This window comes from Lissotriton vulgaris, chromosome 9 (genome assembly GCF_964263255.1).
Source record: "Lissotriton vulgaris chromosome 9, aLisVul1.2, whole genome shotgun sequence".
Taxonomy (NCBI): domain Eukaryota; kingdom Metazoa; phylum Chordata; class Amphibia; order Caudata; family Salamandridae; genus Lissotriton; species Lissotriton vulgaris.
This window is the reverse complement of record NC_141697.1, coordinates 690050456-690074374: the sequence shown is the minus strand read 5'-3', so window position 1 is coordinate 690074374 and position 23919 is coordinate 690050456. Positions and strand designations below refer to the sequence as shown.

General features: G+C 47.6%; 1 protein-coding gene across 1 annotated transcript in view; it reads right to left on the bottom strand.

Annotated features, from left to right (window-relative positions):
• SIX5 (SIX homeobox 5) overlaps window positions 1-23919 on the bottom strand; it is a 133075-nt gene that overhangs the window by 58708 nt on the left and 50448 nt on the right. The gene's annotated exons all lie outside the window — the stretch shown is intronic.

Genomic DNA, 23919 nt, shown 5'->3' with positions numbered 1-23919 from the left:
CATATGCTTTGGAACACTACCCCCTCGCCAGTTCTGGCAACGGGAGTAGCATTCCACCCTTCTAGAGGGAGAAGACATGTTGTTCCTATTAATCCCAGTTAAAGTTAACCAGAGCCTCAGCATCACAAAATGGATGCTGCTGCCACAGACACAAGTCTGACCTCCTGCTGCTGGGAGTCCTTCCAGCAAGGGAGGCTTGGACAATAGGTTTCCTGTCTTGGGAGGTGCTAGCACCACCCCAGACAGGCTATAGTGTATTGGGGCAAGGAGGGCTGAATGAAACAAGACACTGCCTGGGGCACACAAGTTGTCCCATGCATAGTCCAGTTCAACCCGGTGCTGTGGAACTCCAGCCCCAGCTCTGGCGCAAAACTGGACAAAGGGAAAGGGGTGTAACCACCCCCTTCCCTGGTACCACCCATGGGAGGGACCTAGCAGGTAATCCAACCCCTAGATTTGGTATATAGGTAGGAGCTGAGTCCCAAGACTTTAGATTTGATCCTGACTGAAACTTGAAACGAAACTCTGGACCTTCGACATTCTACTTGAAGATAGAAGACTGAAGAATCTCCCTTGTGGTCAAGGAGTGACCACCCTGCACAAGCAGGCACCATCAAGCGATCAACGGTTTGCTTTGTTGTCGCTCCCGCCTGAGCCCGAACACAGAGCCTGACAAGACCCGGACATCCAGACTTCATTCAGCCTGATCCACAGCAAAGCTGAGACCCGTGGAGGAGACGCGAGACGTGGGACCGGCCATCTTGGAAAGCCAGCGAACTGCTTTCCGTGCAACTTCTGAGGCACCCTCGAAGTTGTGCATTGGGGATTGAGAAGCCCCAGCCCCGAGCATCATCTGCACCAAAGATCATCCCTCCACACTCCACGAGTGCTGCATAGGGCTTTTGTATTTTCCTGCTCGACGAGTCTGTCCGGTCACTTGCCCGTTGGCTAGTGGCCTCTGTGACGACGAAACTTTGAATCTACACCGCTGGTCTGGTTGCTCCAGACTGGCCCTTGCTCCCCTGAAAAGGAGCAGCACATCAGACCTTGCTGGTCTGATTAAGAAGCCATCTTCGATTTCTGCGTTGGTTGCCTTAGCCAAGGCTCGTTGACTCCAATCCGGAAGCCGACACCGCCGACAACGAGAGCCTTCGCTGGACAGTTTGTGCCTGACTCCTGGTCGTCGTCGACGCCTCCTGGTCCACGTGGCTGCAGAGACAAGCTTCACAACATCACCTGATTGCTTTGCGACATCGCCTGGTTCCTTCCTGTTCACTGACTAGTGACCCAGACTCTGACCCCTCTGCTTTCAGGTACTCTTCATCCTCAATCCGCCCTTGGATCCTGGTCGCCTGTAGCATCTTTCTCCAAGACTCCATTTGATTCAGCGACGAAACCCGACACACTTTGACACCTGTGCACCCGCTTCCTGTGGGTGAGGTAACGCGAGTACTCCGGTGCTCCTGTGGGTATTAACTATCCTAGTGTCTTACTTTCAAGTAGCTTTCTCCTAGGCCATCCGGAAGTGACCTAAAAGAACTAGTTTCCAATTCTTTCGTTCCCATTCTAACTCTATGGTAACTTGCGTGTGTGTAAAGACTCTGCACACGCCTCCCGTGGGCCTCTTACTGCCTATCCTTTGGTAATACAGTGTAGCCCCAGCGATTCCCTAGGCCCTAGGCCTATCCTTTGTTCGTGACGTGGTTCTTAATACCACTATTTTAGTATATGGTTTGACGTGCCCCTAGGGTGCTACTGTATATTGTGCAACTTATTGTATGATAATTAAGTATCTCATTATGTGCTTGTTCCTCTGATCTCATAAAGAGCTCAGAGGGGTTGTTTAGAAATAAATACATATATATTTTATATATATCCTGTGTGGTGTCCTTTCATTTGGTATTCAAGGGGTTACATATGGTAAAACAGCTGGCTTTACATGCCCTCTGAAGTTTTAGCCTAAGACTGCTTTGTCCATGCTACCTCTAGGATAGCTGGTCTATAAGGTTGACTTTACAACCATCACCATAAGGGTTGTTTGGACTGATACAGGGTGCCCACTAGAAAAGTGGACATCACATATCAGGCCAACTTCTCACAGCCCCCATGTAGGGACGGTGGAGTTTTTCCCTTCATGGCAGACATAGATGGATTCATTTTAAATACATCAACAGGGTATATTACACTCCAGAGAGTTTGTGCAGATTTTGCCTCCGGAAAGACTCGAGATGTGGGCGCTGCAGTGAAGTGAGAGCTGATTTTACGCACCTAGCATGGTTTTGCCTGGGGATTGCCAAATTTTGGGTGCGAGTGTTAAGAGACTTGGCAGCAGCGATTGGGCAGGAGGTGGAACCGGGGCAGACACTGGCCCTACTGGGCTGCTCTAGATTGGTGCCCAAGGGGGTGAGACGACTGGTCAACATGGGCCTGCTACTGGCCAAGCACAGGGTGGCGATTTGTTGGTTGATGGGACCGCTTCCTACCACAGCACAATGGGCTAATGACATGCTATACTGTAGTACTCAAACTGAGAACTAGATCGATCTCCTCCCTCCACGCAACAGGCCTAAGAATTTCTGGGGGCTGTACAGAACATACAGAGTTACTCAGGAAGGGGGCGTTATGCCCACAGAGGGTGCACACCGAGATCCGCCGGTAGCCAGTCTTGATGATTAGGTACGTGGGTTGGAGCTCTGGTGAGCATACGGGGACAAGGGGGTACCGCGCAGCCATATTGTGTATTGCGACCTTCAGCTAAAGGGGCGTCTGTGTAGCTGTATACCGCAACAGATGTACACAAGGGCCAAAGGGGCGTCTAGACGGACAGTGAATGAAACAGGAACGTCACTTGCCTGCTAACTGTTTTGGAACATCACGATATGTAATGTACTGAACTTATTTGTCAATTGTATTGCCATGTGAAGAAGATGTGTCCTTTGTACATTGCACAATCCTTAATAAAGGTTTAAAAAAAATTATATTCCCCCGCACTATATTCTATAGTGGGTTCAGTAAAAATGTATATGCCGGAGGAGGAGCTACGCTAGGAAGCAAGATGGCCGCATAAGCTCCCGGCTCCGCCGACCTCCGCCAGCAGCTCGTATATCCTGCAAGTTATCCTGTTTTCCAACCGGACTCCCGTATATGTGAGGAGTGACTGACTCTGAAGGCGCAATCCCGAACTTTTTATCACACCGGATGACGGAGATACGCCGTGTTTCATTCTCGGCCTACCTCGGAGTGGAAGCCGGGGCCTCGATTTCCAACCCATCCGGGCTGGAATTGAACAACATCAGCTGTGAACCTTGGGCTTTGTCCAGTCTCCCGAACGGGGACATAATCTACCTGTTTTTAACGGCGATTTCGTATCCTGCCTGCAACGCACACGCTACGGCGTGACACATCGTTTGCTGCGGCCCTGTATCCGATGCCCGGAGACATAGTAAGCTTGTCGGGGGGTGCGGACGGGAGCCCTTCTCAGCGCCGAAGGTGCAAAATCGTGAGGTGAGAGCTCCAGATTTGCCTGCTACCCCGGAGTAGCCGGCCTCCGGGGTTTGCATCCTGATCTGTTGCTTACGAGAGGAGATGGAGGGGACGAAAGACACACCACCGCTGCACGCCGTAATGGCGGCCATTAGAGCGCTCCACTCACAGATCATCGTCAACTACCAGGCACTGTTGGTAACAATGGACGATCTTTGCCGGAGACCAGACAGCAGCTTTTTGCCATCATCGCAGCCAGCGGTGTCACCAACGAAACATCGTGTATCCAACTTCGAGGTCCCTGTGCAGACGCCAGATCCCTTTTGCGCTGCTGATTCCTATGAGACAGATCACGCGCCCGTGGACATTGTCAGCGTCCTTTGCTTGAACCCTATCTCGCCGAATATCACTATGGACAACCTTGACTGCCTTCACAAGATCACCTGTGACTATTGCAGAGTTTTATCATCCTTCCACGCTTTTCCTCGCTTGCTCTGTGGAGATCGTGAATTTTATCCTTTACTTGGCTTGCTTATATTGACTTGAACTTTCATGAAAACTTTACCGCTCTCATTGTTGTGTGGCCTGGGTTATAAGTGCTTCAGTGAACATTCGTACTGGCCAGGGTTAACTTGTGGGAATTTTTAGGATACGGGAAAATAATTTAATCTGCTGCTGGGATTGTGACCTGTGAAATGCGGGAGTCGGGTGGTATGTTTCGTACTTACCCGGATTGATTGTGTATCTCGCTACATTTATTTTGCACTTGTTTCCGGGTGGTCACATCTGGTGGAGGGTAAGGGAGTCCGGGAGTGTGTTTTTTGTTTCTCCTCCTCCGCTTCTTGCTCTCTTTTAGGGACGTTTCTGAGCGACAGGCACGCTGCTGGTGGGTTAGGCCGTAGCCATTGCAGGGGTGCAGGGTGGCGGGGGGGGTTTGTTATTTTTCCTTTGTTTCGTTCTATGGCCCCCTTTTTTCTTCTCTCTCTCTCTTTTTAGGGTATTCCTCTGGGCGACAGGCACGCTGCTAGTGGGGTAGGCCGTAGCCATTGCAGGGGTGCAGGGTTGGGGGGTGCGGGGGTCTTTGTTATTTTGCCTTTGTTGTGTTCTATGGCCCCTTTTCTTTTTTCTCGCAGGGTCCGGTAGCGATACTTTCGGTTTCATCCTGAAGCATACGAGTGGGCGGGGTTTGGGGTGGGAGGCTATGATGATAGATAGATAGCTTTGTTCTTCTCCCTTAGTGACCATACTGGCGCTTGCATTTTTACTGTTGGTCTATCTTGATCCATGACTACCTTTTAACGCCTACCCGCATTTTTTATACCTCCGAGTGTGTAGCTCAGGATATCCTGTATCTTCTTCTTAATCTTGTTTTTTTTTTTGGGGGGGGGGGGTTAAATATAATATGAAACCTTATGCATGTCAATGATCCGAAATGTTTTCAATACATCGTCTATCCTTTACTGCTGCCGGACCCATGGGTTGTCGGCTGAAGAGCTGTGTTATTGGACTTCCTGATACGTTCTGCGTACATGTGGTGACCGGCCCCTGTCGATGCAGGGCTACTTTTGTATTTAGTGTTGAACGATATAATAAAGGTTTTCACAAAAAAAAATGTATATGCCAGATGAACAGACCAATGCTTTAGAGTGTTGACAGATATTCTCTCTTGGTAACATCTTTATCGTTTGGTAACTTAAAAACATTGCATAATAATTTTTTTCCAAAAGTTTAAAATAGCAACAGCAATTAAAAACTTCGTTTTTGAGGTTGAATCAATACATTTAAAAAAGCAGACATCTCCAGCTACACAAAGCAGAACTATTTCCTTGCAGTATCTCAATCCCAAGAGGCTAAATTTTGGTTTCAGCAGATGCATATGAGCAGTATGCAATGAGAGAGACAAAAAATGATGAAGCATTCAAAACTGCAATCAAGTAATCGGCAACTTAGTGAACAATTCCAGTTACTCCTGCTAGTCCTAAAGTTAGGCTTTGGGAATGGGCGAAATCAAACACTGATAAACTTACATTTTGTCGAAAAAGCTAGATGTAAAAAGAACTTGGAGCTGAACATGTTTCCTATCATAAGTATTTACCATCACCCATGTATTTTTTCTTAGCATGTAATGTGGTAAAATCTTTATAGTAGGCTTGGACTGTGGTTTACTCATTCATTTATTTTATAGGGGAAGTTAAATCTGTATCCCAGGTTGTTAAGACTGAAGGTTTTTCAGAGATTCTGCATGTACGAACACCAAGCTTCACACAAATGAAGGGATTGTCTAGCTCTCTCTTTCGAGAATATGTTTCTCATGTGTTATTCGGTAGCTAAAAAGATCTAAAGCAGTAACTAATACATTTTGACTCAAAGACTTGTTGTTTAGGTAGTCCAACTTGAAGTTGAATTAGCACCTGGCATCAACTGCGGCATGTGAAAGTGCCAACAGTTGTCTATAAGCTCAACATAGCGTCAGTTCAGCCTGTTCAAGTTGGTCTAAAAAGATGAGCAGTCTATAGTTTAGAAGGGGCCTCAATCTTATGGCCAAAACTCAAACTCAAACAATGGCTGTATCAAGGGCCCACATAGGTTTTTATCAGTTTCAAGTAGGTCTGTTCTTGTGTTTCCCTCACCCAGGAGCACTTAGGTCTTACAGTGTTCTATATCTGGTTAACTTGCATTCTTTTGCTGCTGATGCTGCCTGTATTCTGGGAACTTGTCCTCTTCTTCTAGGTACTGCATGGGAGGGAGAGTGATTATGTTTGCTTCTTTTTCTCCCCGTGAACTGTTTATCCCATGGTTTTCTCCCAGCCCCCTCGCTCTCTAGGTTTGCTTCTCCCGTGCCTCCCCAATTTGCTCTCATTCTCAGTGTTGCTTCTCCTGCTGCTCCTTTAGCTCATCCATTGATTCCCCTGCCCACCCATCTCGTTTTTAAAAAACTATTATCTCCATCCCTCTCCTTTATTGCTTTCCCATCCTCTCGATGCACCTTCTCGTCATCCCTTCTACAGCTTTATTTGACTTTTTAATTTGTATTGATTTCACTGGAATATATCTGCTAGCATCAATCTTAAAATGGGTTCTTACCCATTTCAATATGGCCACTAGCAAGTGAGCATGTGCGCACATGCATGGCAGTACAAAAGAAAATGGGTTTGTATTAATTGTACACACCCATTCAAGGAAGATCACCAAGGGTGATGCACATGCATCCACTTTGGCGATCCTTGAAGGGTTAGTTCAAATAATACAAACGTGTTCAAAGGCAGTCGCCATGGATATGTGTGCATCGATCATGGCCATCTTTTTTATTTTTTTGCAGTTTTATATAGTGCAAACTCGACCCGGGGATATCAGAGTGCTTTACATCAGCACCAGCATTTCAGGACACGTTCATTTCTAGGCACAGGGAGATTAAGTGATTAGCCCAGAATCACAGGCTGTTTGAGCATTCCGCCAGACTCTAAACTGGTTCCCCAGCTTCAAAGTCGGCCGCTCTAGCTGTTGATCAATCAATCAATGAGGGTCCTGCATAGCGTGGCTAATCATCATGAGGGTCTCAAGACACTGGTGGGCTGCTGGTCGGACTGGATGGAGAATCATAAGAAGAGCCAGGTCTTGAGGTCCTTTCTGAATTGGGTCAGCGACGCAGACTGCTAGAGGGGGAGTGGCAGGGTGTTCCAGGTCTTGGAGGCGAGGTGGAAGGACGATGTTTCTCCAGTTCCGGTCTTGTGGATCCTGGGGACGAAGACAAGGGCGAGTTGGGAGGATTGGAGTTGTCTGGCAGGAACGTAGAATGTGAGGCAGTGGTTCAGGTATGCTGGTGTTTCGTGGTGTGGAGCTTTGTAGGTGTGAGTGAGGAGCTTGAAAGTGATTCTCTTGTTGACTGGGAGCCAGTGGAGTTGTCGGAGATGTGGCTGCAGCAGGTGATGTCGAGTACCAGTCTGGATGCAGCGTTTTGGACGTTTTGAAGTTTGAGTTGTTTCTGGGTGATGCTGGCGTAGAGTGCGTTGCCATAGTCAAGCCTGCTGGTGATGAGTGCATAGGTGACCGTCCTCCTGGATTATGTGGGGAACCATCTGTTGGGGTGGGGAGAGATCCCGAGTGTCTGGCCACCGGGAGTCATCCCAAGCTGAAGGGGTGGGTCCCAGGAGGAGTACTTCGGTCGTATCAGAGTTGAGCTTCAGGCTGCTGTCTTTCATCCAGGTAGCAACCGTCTCCATTCCACTGTGGAAGTTGGTTCTGGCAGTACTGGGTTTGTTGGTGAGGGAGAGGGTCTGCTGGGTTTTGTCAGCGTAGGAGTCCGTTGCTTCTCACAATGGCTGCGAGGGTGGCCATGTAGACACTAAAGAAGGTGGGGCTCAGGGACGAACCCTGGGGAACTCCACAGCTTATCTCTGGTGGTTCTGAGAGGAAGCGTGGTAGTCTGACTCACTGGTCCAGCTGGTGAGGAAGGTTTGGATCCAGTCCAGAGCCTTGTTGCGGATGCTGGCGTTGTGTAGTCTCCTGATTAGGGTGCGGTGGGAGATGGTGTCGAAGGCGGCTGAGAGGTTACTATGAAGAGGGCTGTGGTCTCGCCCCAGGTGAGGAAGGAGCAGATGTCTGTGGCGGCGAGGAGTGTGGTCTCCATGGTGTAGTTGCTTCGGAAGCCAGATTGGGAGGTATCGAGGGCTTGGTTCACTTCAATGAACTCTGAGAGATAGGGATTGATAGCCTTCCTGATGACCTTCGCTGGGAAGGGGAAGAGGGAGATGGGTCTGACGTTCTGGAGGCCTGTCGGATCTGAGGATCGATTCTTCAGCAGGGGATTGCTCTCTGTATGTTTCCAATTGTCGGGGAAAGTGGCGGCTTCGGTGGAGCAGCTGATGGTGCAGCGAAGCTGGGGGCCAATGGCGGCGGCTGCTCTGTGAAGATGTGGAAAGGGCAAGGATCCGTTGGGGCTCCCGAGTGGATACTCTTCATGGTCTTGAGCTGGTCCTCTATTGTGAGCTGGATCCAGCAGAGCATGCTCTGTTGGGATGTGGCATGGTTGTGTGCGAGGTTGGCGGTTTTAGTGGCCGGGTCTAGGGTGTCGAAGCTATCGTAGATCTTCCACCACAAAATCAGGAAGAAGGGGGCGAGTTTGTTGCAGAGTTCTTGGAGGGGGGGGGGGCCTGAAGTCTCGCTGTTGGGCCTGCAAACTCCTTGACAACTGCAAAGAGTTCTTTGCTGTTGTATGTGTTGGCGTTGATTCTGTCTTGGAGGGCCGTTTTCTTTGTGGTTTTCAGGAGGAGGTGTCTTGGAGTGTTGCTTCCCTGGTCTTTTCTTGGCAAGGTGGTTGCAGAGAGGGACTTGACTTGAACTTCTTGAGTGGCCTTGGTCCAGCTGGGACGGGGGGGCATGATGACGGTTGTGGTGGTGTACAGTGCGAGTGGCGAAGGCGAGATGCACGCAGTGATGGTTGTCAAGGAGAGTTCAGTGGTGTGGCTGCAGTAGATGTTCCCGCTAGCGGGGAAGACGGTGGTCGAGTGTGTTTCCGGCTGTGTGGGTCGGAGCATTGACTATCTGCTAGAGTCCAAAGTTGTTAAGGTTCTCTAGAAGGGAGGCGGTGTTCTGGTCACTGGGGTTGTCTATATGGAAGTTGAGATCTAGGAGTAGGATGCAGTTGGTGGATGAGAGAGCCTGGGGTGGGATGAGGTCTACGATGGCATGGGTGAAGGAGGGTCGGGGCCTGTAGATGAGGGTGCCATGGAGGGTGGTGTTGGGGTTGGTTCAGATCTGGAAGTGGAGGTGTTCCGTGGCCGTTGTTGGGTTCCTGGAGTGCATGGTTTGTCGGAGTGTGCTTTTGTGGACGATGGCGATGCCTCCTCCTGGGCGGTTGGGACAGTCCTTGAAGGTGATTTTGTAGCCGTCGGGGATAGCAATGGCGAAGTCCAGTCCGGAGCAGGGGTTGGTCCAGGTTTACGTGAGGAAAGCAATGTCAGGAGGGGTGGCATTGAAGAGGTCCCAGATTTCTGTGGCGTGTTTGTGGAGGGGCTTCACATGAAGGAGGATGCAGTTGAGCCGGATGGGTACGCTGTTTGTCAGCTGAGCGGCCAGAGGAGCTGGCGTGTTTGAAGGTGTGGTTTCAGTTCCAGCAAGCAAAAGGTTCATGGGTTTTCTTTGGTGATGGCAGGCAGTGTGGCGTCCCAGGTTGAGGAGAGTGCTGGTGTCGTACTGATGGTATGACCAGGGAGCAGGTTTCCTGTTGCTAGGCGCGGTTCAGACACAGACGGGTGCAGAGCGACTTGCCTTTGGTGTGTCTCTGGCGAAGCATTATGTGGTGCTGCCGGAGGGCTGGACAGCTGGGAGATGAGAAACGCAGGAAGGGACACTGTCGAAGGGCCGGCTGCAGGGGTCACAGCAGCAGGGGTGACGAGGGAGAGGACAGGAAAAAGGAAGGAAAAGAAAAAGGAAAAAGCAAAGCCATAAGGCAGAGGCAGAAAAACGAGAGAGAAAAGCAGAGAGAGACAGAAACAGCAGCAAGAGAGATACAAGGGCAGTCAAGCAGCAGAGCAGTGACGCTCTGCCACTGGACCACCAGGGATGAGGCGCAAGCAGGAGCTTGCGGGTGGAGGAGTGCCTTGAACTCTTGACCTCCGGGTCAGAAGCAGCAGCAGATGGGGACAGCAGCAGCAGCTACCAGACGCACTACGCTGTGGAAGGAGCAAGTCCACTGAGGGATAGTTAAGCCACATCCTCCCCACTTTAAATAGGATTGTTCCAGTACTACAAATGCATTCAAAGAGGACTTCCATGAATGCATTTCCAACTTTCCAACAAACCCTTTTAAAAATGAACACCTCTGATACACGAACATCCAAGGCAGCTATTTAAGACACCCAAAAAACAATGCCAAAGTCAATAGGTTTCACTGCTGGGACCTTTTGGCTTTGTCAATGCATGATGTGCTAGCTGGTGTGAGACATACATTTTCTCTAATAGGCCAGGAGTCCACGTCTGCCGTATTTGTTCCGAATCAGCATGGGATCTTGTCTCTTATAGAAAATAGAGGCAAGAGGCATGAACAGATTATGTTCAACATGAAGCGATACAGGCTCATAGGTCAGAGAGGCACCTAAGTGACCTCACGCATACAGACTGGGTTGATTGACTTGGCGATGGCAAAAGAGGCCCTACTGGCATATACAAACTACATACTAAAATATTTCAGTTACTTTATGCAGTGCTGCCAGCAAACCCCGGAAACACGGAATCAATTACTACCCTGTGTTTGTGAGCTCGACTGCCTGCAGTTCATGCACTAACGCAGAGATATGTCGTGTAAATGTAAGCACTGAAAACGGGAAAACGAAAGGCACAGATCCGTTCTGCATCAGTGCAGCTCAGAGAATGGATCACGATACGGCCCTCGGTGGTAATATTGCCTGGTCAGTGATACACAGGGAAGCGATAAAGTGACACATATAGGTTGCAGATTGAGTATCTAGATGCATGAACTAAAACGGTCTTGTCATTTTGTTTTTTAATTTATGGGATACAAGGCAATTTCTTGTCCCACAGATCCTGCCTAAATACCCTTAAGTCAGGAGGCATGATTTATAAAAAGTGGAAGAGAAGTTGGCAGACAACAGCCTTGATTCATGGCAGTCAAGCTGAAAACTAGAATTCTGGGGGACAGAAAGAAATCAAGGACTGAAAGGTGAAAAACGTGAATAGGTTCTTTCAAGTTTCAAAGATTTGAAGGTTGTGAGAGGGGGAGGAGAGGAGGAAGATGCTCAGGTAGGTTTCAGCCGCTGTGAGATGCTGAGATTTGTTACAATATTGAGAACCAAGAAGGCTAGGGTCCTAAAACCTCCTGGACTGGACCACTGTAAATACAAGAGAAAAGAGTGTGTCCAGAAGGACTAGTTTGCACACTTTAAAGAGAATACTTTAGACTTTTAAGTGGAATATAACATTGTGTATAAATGTGTTTTTTTGTAAATGTGGTGTTCTGTAAATGGAAGGTTTCTTTTCTAAGAGATGAAAAAATATTTGCTTCGCTAATCTAAATATTTTAAAATAAGCTAAATAAAGCAATAAGAACCCTAGAATTGATGGTCTAGGGTATTTATCTTTAAAATGCGCACACTAGTCCTTCTGGACACACTCTTTTCTCTTGATATTTGTTACAATGCTATTATTATAGTATGCTGTATTCCTTGCTGTTTTATTTTGGATAATTTGAATAGAAACAAATAAGAAGCACATCTGTTAAAAAATATGAATGATATTTTGAGATCATACCACTGAACTGGCCAATAGGAAAATGCTACAAGGCTGGTAACAGAAGAATAAGCACCAGATAAAATAAACATTTGCAAAGCCAATGGGTCGTGCCTTTAGGACCTACTGCCTTTGCCAATTACAGTTAGCCATGCTGTACAGCATCCCAGATGCTGTGTAGCATGGCTAAAGAGGTAACAAAAGGCGCTATAACACAGCTGTATCCTTTTGTTTGCATGGGCACCACACGTGCGTACCTACAACATGAAGAAGGTGCTTTTTTATCTTTGTATTTACTGATTTGAGTAGGGTGAGTAAAATAAAAAAAGTAGCACGAAAGCTTTTTAAGCAGATGTGGAAGCAGCACAAAGGACACAAGTGGAAGAAGGGTGGGTGTTAGAAAATTGTGAGTATTAGTTGACTGAGGGGAGAACCCATTCGAAATAAGTATTACAATCCTTGTCAGGGTGAACCTCTAAAGTCACTATTAACCCTGTGGTTCTGGTAGCTCAACTCAAATTAACCAGACTTAACTTAGAGAGAATGTGTAGAGTATTTTGCAGTACTCAAACAGTAATTCATTAAAAACACAACAAATCCCGAACCAATTAAGAAAAATAGACTATTTTAATAAAAAAATTACACCAAAGGTTTAAAGTCTAAGGTTCAAAATAGCGCCAAAAACCATAAAGCGTCAACCGTGGCTATCTGGTCCCCCTACACTGGGACAAAGTCAAAAGTTAAGGACAAAAGAGATGCAGCGCGAGTGGGACACAAGGACCATGTTCATCCAGGTGAAAAGTTTTACTTCTGAGTTAGCCTGCAAAATGGAAGTCCACAAACCTCATTGGGACAAGGCAGCAGGCTGTGGCTGAATGATGTCTCCATCAAGTCTTTGACTTTTGGCGAGAAAGCTCGGAACAGGAGACATATGAATGCCGCGCCCAGAGAAGGTCCCTTGCGGGCCACATATTTTTTACACCTTCTCCTGGTGGCGATTTCTACCTTCGGACTTAAGACGCTTTTTGAGAAATTGGTTTCTTCTAGCATTGCAAAGCTGCAGCCTGTAGCTGAAGAGGACTCTACGTGACCAGATACCTTCTCTGTGAAGTCCCGCCAGATTGGGTTGGTTGTTGTGGAAAAGAAAGTAGCTATAACAACCTGAGTCACTGGAGCAGGGGTGTTGCACCGGCGTTGGATAGGCTTAGCAGGTTCGTCCCAGTGTTACATCAGGTCCTCATTCAGGGTGTCAAAAGCCTTCCGGCACACTTCTTTCTCCAATACAGATTTGTGCTGCTTCTTGGAATTCAGCACAGTTAAAGGGGGAAGTAAGATCCTAGCGGTGGCAGGCTACTCACGCGCTCCCACGCTACTTGACCCCTGATTTTATCCATTTTAAAATCGCTCAGCTCGCTGACTGATAGCGGTGCTGTGTACTTGGCATTTTTTAATAACTTGAATTGGACTATAGCGCTGCGTGTGCATTCATGCAGGCTAATTCGAACACCTCTTCATGCTGATTGCGAGCATGGTGCCTTCATTAATACTCTGCAGTTGAGGAACCTACCTCCATCTTCTCGCTCTCGACCCCGGTCCGCCCCGGCTGTGTGCCGTTTGAGCGGAGGGTCAGCCCACGAGCGACACTTCCTGCCTGGTCCTGCTCCACTTCCGCCCTGCCTCTCCACCGTGCAGGTCAGCGGTCTAGTGGCTGCAGTATCCCAGGTATTTGTTTGTTCCTGCTTCCTTCCGCGCTCAGACAACTTTTACAGATCCTAGCAGTGGCAGGCTACTCACGCGCTCCCACGCTACTTGACCCCTGATTTTATCCATTTTAAAATCGCTCAGCTCGCTGACTGATAGCGGTGCTGTGTACTTGGCATTTTTTAATAACTTGAATTGGACTATAGCGCTGCGCGCTCGCGTGTGCATTCATGCAGGCTAATTCGAACACCTCTTCATGCTAATTGCGAGCATGGTGCCTTCATTAATACTCTGCAGTTGAGGAACCTACCTCCATCTTCTCGCTCTCGACCCCGGTCCGCCCCGGCTGTGTGCCGTTTGAGCGGAGGGTCAGCCCACGAGCGACACTTCCTGCCTGGTCCTGCTCCACTTCCGCCCTGCCTCTCCACCGTGCAGGTCAGCGGTCTAGTGGCTCACGGCAACCAGTTATTTATGGCAACCTGGAGCAAGCGCAGCGGACGAGCGCAGCGGGAGCGCCGACTTTGCGCCGAAGTCGCGCATAAGTCAAGCCCGTCTGCGCCCGTCCGCGGCCGGCCGGGGCTAGGGGCACGTCACTCTGCCCTTTCGCTCACCTACTCCCCAGCAGACCTTTGTAGTCTACAGGGCCCTTGGCTTTTACCCGCCTCCATCAGTTCCCGCATATCCTCACTTGGCTTGTCCCCGTCACATGCTTCCTCTCCTCCCTACCATACCCCTATCAATCCTCCGATGGTTACTACCAATCTGGCACCCACCAAAACTCTCAAAGCATTTTATCTTAATACCCGATCCGCAGTAGCACACTCGCATGAGCTATCAGTGCTGCTGGACCTTCATGCCCCAGACTTGTTGTTTCTCACAGAAACTTGGTTTCGTGATGATTCCCTCCCCGCCCTCCTAGCCACCCTGCCTGCTTCATATTACGCCCTACGCTCGGACCGTCTTAACGGCAGGGCTGGGGGAGGAGTAGCGCTTATTGCCCGAGCAGACCTTCCCTTTCAAATTCTTTCTCTACCTCATATTGCTACGACCGAGTACCTGGCCATTCGGACCACCTCTATTTCTCCTCCTCTTACTTGTTTACTTATTTACCGTCCCCCCCAATCACCCTCATTGTTCCTTCCGTCCTTTCTGGAAGTATTAGCTACAATTGCTATAAATAATTCTTCCATCCTGCTCCTGGGCGATTTTAATTTTTGGCCGTCAGATCCTGCTGAGTGTACCTCCTCTAAGGAATTTTCTGAAACCCTCTGTTCTTTTAATTTTACACCTCACATCCACTCCCCCACCCATGCTAAAGGACATGTGCTTGACCAGATTTGGTCCTTGAACTGCCCTGTAAATTCTGTTTCTATTTTACCCTGCTCCTGGTCGGACCATCACTCGATTTCTTTTACCCTTTCCATATACCCCCCGTCAAACCTTCACTTCCTAAAAACGTGTGGGTCCGGGCTTGGGGACGAGTTGACCTAGACAACCTCTCTGACTCACTTATGACCTCCTACCCCTCACTACAGGGGTTATCTACCCTCTCCCAAGCCGCTTCCATCAACCAGTGGCTCACTTCTGGGTGTGACTCTATTGCCCCTCTCAAGCGGGTCACATCTAAGCGGGAGAAGGATGCCAACCTGTGGTTTGAGGATCTTAAGACTGCCAAATTAGCGGTACGCAGAGCTGAGCGTGCCTGGAGGAGAAATTACTGTCCCCTATTAAGACTGGAGTTTATCAACTTCCTAGCCCAGTATAAGCAGGCCATCTTAGGGGCTAAAACAGCTTATTTCTCCTCCAAAATCCTCGCCGCAGAGAACCAATCGAAAGTAATTTTTTCGATTGTGAACAACTTGGCATTCTCTGACAGAACTACATTGAAACCCACTCCCTCACCTGAACTCTGTCACTCCCTCAATAATTTTTTCATTCAGAAAATTTCTATTATCAAGGCCAATATTCCTCCTCCTTCTCCTACGTTTGTGGACCCTCGGTGTCCTCCCCCTAAGGGTCATCTTGACGCTTTTCCTCCGCTGACTAAGGAATGTCTTACTTCAATAATTCCCTTGGTCAAATCTGGTTCCCCTCTTGATCCCTGTCCCTCCCACATCCTCCGTCACATTTTTTCTTCATGTTCTGATCCCCCTCTTCACCTCCTTAACAGTTCACTCTCCCAGGGTGTGGTGCCCACCCCTCTGAAAACTGCTATCATCGTTCCCATCCTCAAGAAGCCTGGTGCGGACCCCTCGGTCCCGGCCAACTACCGCCCCATCTCCCTTTTGCCATTCTTAGCAAAGGTGCTCGAGCGCCACGTTACTCGCACCCTGAGCACTTTTGTGGAGATGCATGGGGTCTTAGCCCCCCGCCAGGCCGGTTTCCGCCCCGCACACTCTACGGAGTCCGTGGTACTCTCGGTCCTTGACAACCTCAGGGAGGGAATGGATACCAATAAGACCCAGGCCTTGGTACTGCTCGATCTCTCAGCCGCCTTTGACACGGTTGATCATACCATCTTACTCTCCCGTGTCAGGGCGGCGGGGATCGGAGGTACTGCACTGGTCTGGTTATCCTCCTTCCTGAGGGACCGCACCCAGGCTGTTCGCCTGGGTGATTTTACCGCGGATTTCCGGAAAGTTCAGTGCGGGGTCCCCCAGGGCTCTTCTCTTTCTCCCCTCTTATTCAATCTTTACATTGCCCCGCTCATCTTTTCTCTTCAGCAGATGGAGGTCGCAGTATATAACTATGCTGACGACCTCCAACTTGTTTTTGATCTTTCTTCCTCTCGGTCTTCTATCTCTAATTTTCAATCTACTATGACCCACATTCGCGACTGGATGAACCACAACCATCTAAAACTTAACCCAGATAAGACCGAACTGGTGTTAACAGGTGGTTCATCCAGCCCCTGGTCTCCTTTGTTCTGGCCCCCTTCCCTCGGTTCCCCACCTGTCCCCTCTCCCTCAGTAAAAACTTTAGGTATTAAGCTCAATTCTCAACTCACTCTTCACTCCCAGGTCAGTTCTGTGGTGTCCTCTTCCTTTCTCTCACTGCGTACTATACGCAAGGTGTCCCGTTTCTTTTCTTTTCAAGCCCTTAAATTGATCACCTTGGCGATGGTCATCTCCCGCCTGGATTACGGCAACGCCCTATATGCCAGTATACCTGCATATAGTCTTAGGCGGTTGCAACAGATCCAAAACCAGGCGGCCCTCCTGGTGTTCAAATTACCTAAATTTCACCATGTCACCCCCCTCCTTAAATCTTTACACTGGCTCCCCGTTCGCGAGCGTGTCCAGTTCAAGCTGGCTTCCATCACTTTTCAAGCGAGACTGGGCACGGCTCCAGCTTTCATCTCTTCTGAGATTACTCCCTACGTCCCCACCAGAGACCTCCGTTCATCCACCCAGGCCCTTCTTACGGTCCCGCGTTTTCGGAGGAAGAAATGGGGCGGTTCGAAATTTGCGACCCTTGCCCCACTCCTCTGGAACTCCCTCCCCCCTGAGCTTAGGACCCTGACTCTCTACTCCCAGTTCAGAAAGCAACTTAAGACCCTTTTGTTTTCTAAAGCCTTTAATTAAACTATTCCCCCCACAATCTGAATTATTTATTCTACATGGGCTAGCCCACCCTGTTTCTGTTTGTTGTAGCGCCATGAAGCCGCTGGCGAACGTGCGCTTTATAAGTAATTTTAAATTCAAATTCAAATTCAAATTCAAATTTAAATTCAAATTCGAAGTAATGGTGCCATATCCCTTAATAAATCTACAGTAGCACCAAGTGAGGCCGAGGAAGGCTTGGGAGGGTCCCAAGCCATGATGGTCTGCATCTTGGGCTGAAGATGCTGACCCTTGCCTCAACCAACCTGATGGTTCAAGCACACCCCAGAGCCCTGTTCAATCTGGCCTTGATAGTCATGCCTGCCTGGAGGTGAGGCAGGTGGTCATCCTAGCTGGAGCTGAAAAGAATAAAATCACCCAGGTAGGTAGGAATGAAGTTACTCATGAAAAGGTTATTGAAAAATCAGATGGCACCTTTGCGACATGGGGTGCACCTGTGATCTTGAAATCTGACAACGGCCCTTCCATAGTCAAGAGATAAGAGACTTTCCCAGCCATCTCAATTCCAAGCATCTGAAAAGCACTGCTCTTCAACCCCAGGCCAATGGCCTTGTAGAATGATTCATGAGAACTCTTAAGAAAGCTGTGCGGCGTGTTGCATTAGAGAAGCTCGACCTCATGGTTGTTTTGAATACCACTCTTCCAGAGGGGCTGGTTTTGGAGGTGAAGGAGCTAGGCATAAATCTCTAACCTCAAAATCTTTTTGATATGCATGAATTGTAATTCTTAATGCTGAATAAACGGGTTATCCCACTAGCTAGGAGCGTGGTGCGAGGATGACCATGCGTGGTGCAAGGATGACAATGCGTGGTGCAAGGATGAAAGCGTGGTGCGAAGGAGGCTGGTACAGGCAGAGTGAGGCGGCGGAGTCAAGCAGCTACAGAGCTTGCAGAGCGCAGGCCTTTCCATGGAGCGACTTGCAGCTCTCCAGGAGCCCAGCAATCTGGCGTTTATGGATTTCCCAGTGGGTCAATAGTGTGCTCCTTTGGGGGAAGCCTGAGAAGGGCAGCAGCGAGCCTAGTTTGTTTTCCGCCAGGCCCTACATGGCCCCGCCTGTGTATTGGAGTGGGCCAGGCACACAGTTTGGATTGGAGAGCCTACATCATCCCTGGTAATATCGTGGTCTCTTGCAGGACTCACGGAAGCGCTAGTAGTGAATTGCTATGAGGTGGAGGGGCTTTTGGCAGGGGTAGTAGCAAAGCAAGTTGGTGGATGGTTTTGGAAGAAGCAGTGGGCTTAATACGGGAGTTTTATCTGAAGTAAGGGGATTAAGGTGTGGCTGCCCCCAATGTGTCCTGCATGTCATCAGATGAGGGCCAATCTAACTTGTCGGATAGTTAGATCATTAGGGGAACCAATATACAAGAGGCAAGACAAGAATTAGGCAGCCCAGCTGTCTTCTAGCACTCCAGTCCCTCTGCCCGCTGGCCTGCTCTGCAGCTTGTCAGGGTGTAACTGCCCAAGGGAGGAAAAGAATACTAAACATTACAATCTGTAAAATTCATTAAATTCAGAAGGAACGATACATCCCCCCACCCAAAAAAAATGGTATCAATGTTGAGGCGTTAAAAAGTCCCATACATGTGAATCTGATGGCATGAAAAAACTGGCTCACGATACTATTACTGAACTCGACTCAGTGACAGATGCAATCAATGCGACCAGTCCTTTGCCGTATGGTTCAGGGCAACTGCAGGAGTCCTTAGAAAAAGTAAATTGCTTTTTCCTCTCAAGTTCGCCACCAAACATTTTACAGTTGCTACTAGCCCTAAACTATTGCAAAGACCTGGCCTGATCGGATTATGCACAAAAACAAACTGATTAATAATCTGAGAAACTCAAATCTAGATGTGTCTCGTACTGGCCCTCCAGATATTGTATTCCACAAAGCGAATGAGTTTTTATCAATGAATTTGTGTACACTGCTGCAGGGAATTCTTACACCTTCAGAAACGGAGGCGACTTGTGACTACTCTGCAATACTGCACCCAAATAAAGCAGGTGACTCTGCTTAAAATGTCCTCAATGTGATAAGCATTGTGACTTTTGGCCTGTTGATGAAGGAGAAAAGGAAATGGTTGGGTGTAATAAAGGGGTCAGATAGTGGCTGTTGGAAAGAGCAAGTGGTTCAAGCTCCTAAACATTCCTCTTTTCTACAACGTAATGCTCATTTTGTTCAACAAACAACTGACTTACCAAGTACACTATTGCTAGCCAAGAAAGAGTGTACCTGGCATTCATGGACTTGATGGCAGCTTTTGACCGAGTTAATCGCAGGAAATTGTGGGAAATCATGGGTGGCCTTGGCGTGGACCCCGGTCTTATGAACATCTTAAAAATATTGCATCAGAATACTACCGCTACAGTTAAGATACAATCAGGAGGAAAGTACCACCGACCCTTTCCCATGCTTAAGCGGGGTCAGAGAGGGTTGTATTCTGGCCCCTTTTTTATTCATCTTGTACATAAATAGCTTAGATCAGGCACTTTGCACTTTAAAGGTTGACACACCGAGGATTGGTTCAAGAGGGATTCCTGTCCTGCTTTATGCGTATGACGTGGTTCTCCTTGCCCGCACAGCCAAAGGGCTTCAGGGTCTTATAAACGGCTTGGTTTCCTTTATGGAGAACTTAGACCTGTCCCCCAATCTATCCAAGTTGTTCATCATGGAAGTTGGCAAAAAAAACAAGCAAAAAGTATGATTACATGATTGGCTCCCACCGCTTGGGAAAGGTGCATTCTTTTTCGTACCTGGGGATTTTATTTGATGGATGTTTAAATTTTCAAGATCTTTTAGAGGAGAAATGCAGTACGTTACCTAGTTGCTCTGGGTCGATCATGAATTTTGCACGAAGGCTAGGCCGTTGGTCACCGGAGCTAATTTTGAGATTATACAGTTCTATGGGTGGGGCCAAAGTACTCTATGGAAACGAGGTATGGGGATTTATTGATGCGCAACATCTACAAATAGAGGAAAACCGATATCTTCGGCGCTTACTCAAAGTGCCTCAGAGTACACCTTCCCACATTATTCACGAAGAACTTGGCGTCAGTTACATTCAGGACAAATTGGAAGTCAAATCCCTAGTGTGCTGGGTCAAAATCTGGGCAAATACGGAGGCCACATTTAGCAGGCATATCATAGCAGACTGCCTTGCCTGCGACCGGGGGTTAAATATTCCATGGCTCAAGTATGTGAAGGAGACTCTAGAAGGTATAGGATGCGCAGATCTTTTTAATAATCCCCCAAAAATATCTATGCAGGATAAGTCCCTGGTTAAGGACCGGTTTCTCAAGCATGCCATAACACTTAAGAATGATAAGGAGCTGATTAAGTCGACAGTGAGGGAATATCTTCTGACCAATACATGCGTGGGTATTGAGCCTTACTTATCTTATTTTCATAATGCCACAACAGATTTATAATGACTTGGTTTAGGTTTAATCTTTTCACCATTTATTAGCTGACCAGGCAGGTTATACCTAGTCTATAGAGTTGAAGGGCCCGTGTGGCAGCCACTATCAGTCTCTACAGGATACCCTTCACTTTGTTTTATTATGTCCTTTTTATTCGCAACCCAGGAGTTTCTTTTTAAAAATTATTTTAAAGAATGCCAGATGTAAACATGCAAGGGTGGCCCTGTTATTTTTAAAATTGTCCAGAGATGCATTAACCCTGTTCTGTACCGCAAATTTTTCAAGGGCAGCTGTCAGGCTCAGAACAACCAGGGGTACTAGGTGAACATATGTGGCCAGCGATGTTAGTCCTTGAATGGTCCTAAGAATTAATTTGAAGGTGGGAGGGTGGATTATGGGGGGATTCTTAATCACGGATAAACTGAATATGTACCATTTTAAGCTGTCGTATTGTTCTGTTTTTCATCTCATGATGTATTTTATTTGTACTTTTATGGTATTTTTTAAATACCGAATAAAGTATTGTGTTTAATTGATTGAACCTACTTATAATGTGGTTTTTTGTCACTTTGCCCCAGAAACTGTTAAGTCTCTCTCCCCAAAAACGCCCTACCTTGGCTCTTATTTCAATTCACTGGGATGGTGGGGAGAATGGCTCTTGAATTTGCAATGCAGAATTTATTGTCATTCATGCAAGCAACTCTTCAGGGATGTTAAAAGCCTTGGGGCCCTATTGCGACTCTGGCGGTCCGACTGCCACATTATGACTCTAGTGGTTGTGCCACCCTCGGAAAGCCGACTCCACCAGGGAACCGCCGTTCCCTGGCAGTGGCGCAGCGATCAAGAGGCATCAATATGCTTGGTGGGACCGCTACGGTGCCACCAAGCATATTAAGGCTTTCATCATCGACACTGATTTTATGTAGGTCTTTTATCCATGAAAACAGTGGTGGTGAGGACAGAAAGATAGATGCCCCACGCCTTGTAGATGCACACAGGGGAGCACAACATGTACCACCTAAGTGCATGCGCAGAAGTTCCAGCACGGCACAGACTTTTCAGTCCATGCCGTGCTGACTTTCCTTTATGTTCCCATTGCAGTTTGAAACGGCAAAGAAAAAACCCGCCACTGACTATATAAGTCATTATAGGGCAGGTGGTCCTCACACGGGTTTGGCGGCGGGGCGGTCCAATGCCACACGGTCAAACTCGGATTCTGCCCCGAACAGTTTTTTTACTCTCGGCAGGATAACTAGATACAATTACAAGACAAAATTAATGAAGTGCGTGACTGAAAATCTAAAGAAGGCCAAAAAGCCCCATAATTGAGCTCGAGTCAGGAGAGGCTTCCACCCGTTTGAACGGAGAGGAAGCAGATAGCATCTATATATCCCGGCATCCTGGACTGGTCTATATTGGGCGAAAGATACAGGGTCCTCTTAGCTTAACTAGACGTGTGAGAAGTTTGGGAAAACCCACAAGAGTGCCCCCCATAAAATCACTTCAAAATCCCAGTTCCATAGGCTCTTTTTCAGCCATGGTGTTACGCTTGGGTAATCAGCCCAAAAGGGCCGGTAAGAGCACTTTCCAACTGGGTACAGGTTGATTTAAATGGGGCAGGCATAGTATCTGAGAAAATCCCTGTCGATAATGGCTTAAGGTTGGGGTGTGGTTTTAGTGAGTCCTCCGTTCTAGTCTTTTTATTTCGGATCTTCCTATGATATTGGCTAGTAGAAATTATTTAAACGCCTAAAGGGGTAGATCTCCACGTTTACTGTCTGAATGTAAGCGCATGATCATGTAGTAACGGGCCATACCCCGATATGTCTGCAATGTTCTACACACCTATTGTGAGGAAGACGGACTACTCATTAAGGTGGAAAAAGTACGCGCTTGATATACCCCTGGAGCAGGTCTGTCTAGGATTATATATATTTATGGCTCACATTCGCCACTAATTTAAAATGGGATAAGAATACAGAAATAGTAAGAACTACACTACTGGCAATAGTTAATGCCTTTAAAAGATCGGACTTTGGCTTTGGAGGCCTCTCTGTGGAAACCTATAAAGGGCTGTTAACAGGCAGGTTAATTACTCAGGCATTGTATGGGGCTTAGCTTGTCAAAAAGGATCAGCGTGTTGACTGGAAGTGTCAGGAATGGCTCTGCTTAAAGGCTTTCCTGTGGAACTCAATGATCCATGCGATAAGGCTCAAATTGGGTTTAGATTCCTGAACTTTTTTGGCCGAGTCACGAGTAATAAGGTTTTTATGCAGCATCAAACAATATAATAGTAGAGTTAAACTCTCCTACCTAATGCTTCATTCAAGATATTATACCACATACTGAGGAATTTTCATGACCGATTGTTGATGCCACTATGAGTACTGATCTGGGAATAGCTATTTTTAAGATTGAGGACTATTGCTCTTAACCGCATGCGTGCTACGGGTTTTCCCGCTGTGCGCTGAAATTTGAAAATCGCGCGGTTTGTGACAAAGCCAGCTCGTCATCCTCGTAGCGCAGGTAACGCCCATGACGAGCTGGCTTTGTCATCCGCAGCGAAGGGGTTAATAAGGTAAAGAAAGGGAGCCATTCAAGTAAGGCAAGATTTAATAGCCAGGGACAAGTAGCTACTCACGAGGAAGAGCTTAGTCACCCATTTTAGTGTTAATTCGGACGACGCTGAAATCTTTCCCTATCTGCAGCAAAACCCAGACTAATAATTGTGGGATACAAATTTCCTATTACGATAATCCCAGGTTTCAGGAAAAGAATCCCGGATAAGGGCTACTGTTGTTGTTGGTATCTGAAAATGAAGTAGAATTCTCAAATCAATTTAATCTCAATGAAGTCTTTTACATCAGTCGCAATTGAAAGATACATTTTTGGTTACCCTTTTTTTTAATTGTAACACCTTTGGCCAACAAAAACGGGTTTAGGAGAAGAAGGCACAAATCTGGGTCAATGCCACACAAAAGAAGGTCATTTCCAACAGTGGAGAGAAGGAAACTGGCTGGAGCAACAGGGGCTACAGATAGTAATGTGGGGCTGGGGGAACAAACATGCAGGTGAGAAAGCAACACAGGGGGTGGAAGCACACGAAGGCAAGCAAAAGATGGAGGAGGCAAGGAAGAGGCACATGGGCAAGATACAGCAGCGCAGCACAGCAGATGCGGGTAAATGAAGTACACGAGGGAGACAGCAGGCAAACACATACACGCTCAATGAGAGCATAATCACAAAGAAAAAACAGTAGTGCCCGAAAAGTAAACAGTGAAGAGCCAAGCAATGAGTCCATGCTCCAGTGGACTTACAGTGACAATATAGCCAACCATTGGTAAAACAACATGTATTTTTTCAAACAGACAGCTTGAGCTGTCTGGTAGCTGAGACCCAAAAAGAGAGTGTCACCACTATAAATGGCTGTAGTATGGCCCCACTTTTAAGT